The sequence below is a fragment of the Atta colombica genome, unplaced genomic scaffold (assembly GCF_001594045.1).
Source record: "Atta colombica isolate Treedump-2 unplaced genomic scaffold, Acol1.0 scaffold294, whole genome shotgun sequence".
Lineage (NCBI taxonomy): Eukaryota > Metazoa > Arthropoda > Insecta > Hymenoptera > Formicidae > Atta > Atta colombica.
Window position 1 is genome coordinate 160,248 of NW_017259397.1, and position 2,500 is coordinate 162,747.

Consider the following 2,500-nt stretch of genomic DNA (forward strand, 5'->3'; position numbering starts at 1 on the left):
GTGTGTGTGTGTGTGTGTGTGTGTGTGTGTGTGTGTGTGTGTGTGTGTGGGGTACGTATATACAACATAGACACGGACCTTTTTTACTCTCGCACATCGGCCACTCAAAGTGAACGTACATGCCGATGGGAAAATCAATAAACCAATAGGTTCGCCAATACATGCCCGTTCATTAAGTATCATGTATGTACTTTTCGTCCCGAAATCCGAAACGCAAAATCGGAGAAATCGTATAAAGTGAATGAATGAAACCGTTATCCATCAAAAGTTGTTCACTTTCCTCCAGCCTAAGAGGATTAAGCCAATTAAGCTCCTGATAAAATCGATTTCAACAATTGCAAAATTGTAATTGCAATTTTATAAAAAAGCAATTTGATAATGTGCCACATTACAAGTATTTTTATAGATACAATTACTTGTAAATCACACTCCTCTGGCATTTAATGAAAATTATAAAATAACCGATTACGTTTCGTTGTAAAATCTTTTTCCCACGAATTCTTCAATTCTTCCTACTCTCGTTGAATGTTTCCAAAAGTATCCGACTTATCTCATCTGCAGATTCAAGTCGAGTTAATCTGTTCGGCGGAATACTACATATATTGTTGTCGCCTACGCCCACTCGAGATTTCCCGCGGATCGCGTGCACCCTTAGAGAGATAAATAGCACGATCGAGATCGAAATCGCGGCAATATCGAATTACGATGTTTGCAAACGTCGAATTTACCCCTGACGCTGTACGGACGGTTAGGTTGGTCGAATAACAGCCGTGATCGGAGATTAGATTAGATTTACTTTTACGTGGTGTCGCCACGTAAAAGCCTCGTATGGAAGAAAAGCGCAGGTAAAAAATGCTTATATTATATACATAGACGCGCGGACGTTTCGATCTTGAAAGCTTATATCCTTAGCTCTTATTGTCAGTGTACCGCCTGCCATAATAATACATGTAACCTGTTTGCTCGATAGATACGATCGATACGATCGAAAGGAAATCCAACAGATCACTTCGATATAAAGTTTCATGTAAATCCTAATAACAATATGCCGCCTCTTATACACAGTATAATGTATAATATGTACAAGTATAGGTATGTACGCGGTAATTATTGTTGATACGTTTATAAATTTTATTAGTCCATTTACTTGAAATTATTTAAAATGTATCGATTTTAAATCAAGCGACGTGCTTAAATTGATGTCTTCATTCTGAAAGATTACTTTGATTTTGGTCACAGGACTCGCAGATCTGTCTCTTTAAATAGGTAACTACTGTCTCTTGTCCAAGATTTTAGACTAACAATAAAATCTAAAAACTCTAAAGCTGGTTAATCTTGTTGATAATTCTGGACGACATCAGCATACTAGTACTATATCAGTGCATACGTGGTGTCAGGTAGACGTGGATCCATACATGGTGGATTAGCGCGCGCCTGCATTCAGGTCGCTGCTTCGGATCGCGCGATCTCGGGATCTACGCAGTGTTGCACTGCGCTGCGCTGCGTTGGTGAAATGTGAAATACCGTACCTATGACTTTTTGACGTGCTTTTAACAGATTGAATTGAAAATGGCTCCGTGGCTCTCCCGCCGCGCCGCGACATCCGTACCGAGCGCATACCGAAACGGACAGGCGGAGAGAGACGCGCGCGCGAGAGAGAGAGAGAGAGAGAGAGAGAGAGAGAGAGAGAGAGAGAGATGTGTATAATTCTTCTTTTCTTCCCACTCTCCCACATTTCGATCTCTCCTCGCCGATCTATTTATCTACCTACCTATCTACCTATCTACATACCCCTCCGCGCGGATTCCGTCGGACTCTCTCTTTTTATTTTTGCACATTCGCTGATGCAGCACATCGCAAGCTGCACTGGCGGAAACGATGTTGGGAGGGGAGAGGGAGAAGGGAGGAAGGGACTGGACCGGTCAGTCCGTGCAGAAGGGGATGAGCAGAAATAATGTCCTGGCTCATTTTTTAAAGCCGCCCCCATCCATCCGCCGCGCCGCGCCGGTAGGATGGTGGTCGGAGTTCTACGGGGGAAAAAAAAGTGACGGACGCGCGTAGAGGTATAGGTGCGGGTGTGGACGTAGACACACACGCACGCGCGTATTCGGATCCGATATTATACGGCTTATACCGTTATACGTGATAGCCCGACACGGCGCGGCGCAGCGCGGCCGTGGCCGGTCTGCCACCGGATGTGAAACGGTCAAAGCCAAAAAGCACTCTCCGCCGAAACGGGCTATATATTATCCGCAACCCTTCAAATACAGAACCGTCCGCGAAGAGATCCATATATAACGTATAACGTGTGCGTAAGCTCCACTTGTCCTGCGAAATCCCCAGCCACCGTCTCTCTACTCGAGCTACTTTAAGTATTCGCAATTTTACTCTTTTTCTTCTCTTTCTTTTTTCTTTTTTCTCTACTTTTTTCTTCTTTCGTTTTTGCTTCTTTTATACAAAAACTAATTCTCTAAATAAATAAAGTTTGTAAATATAGTTT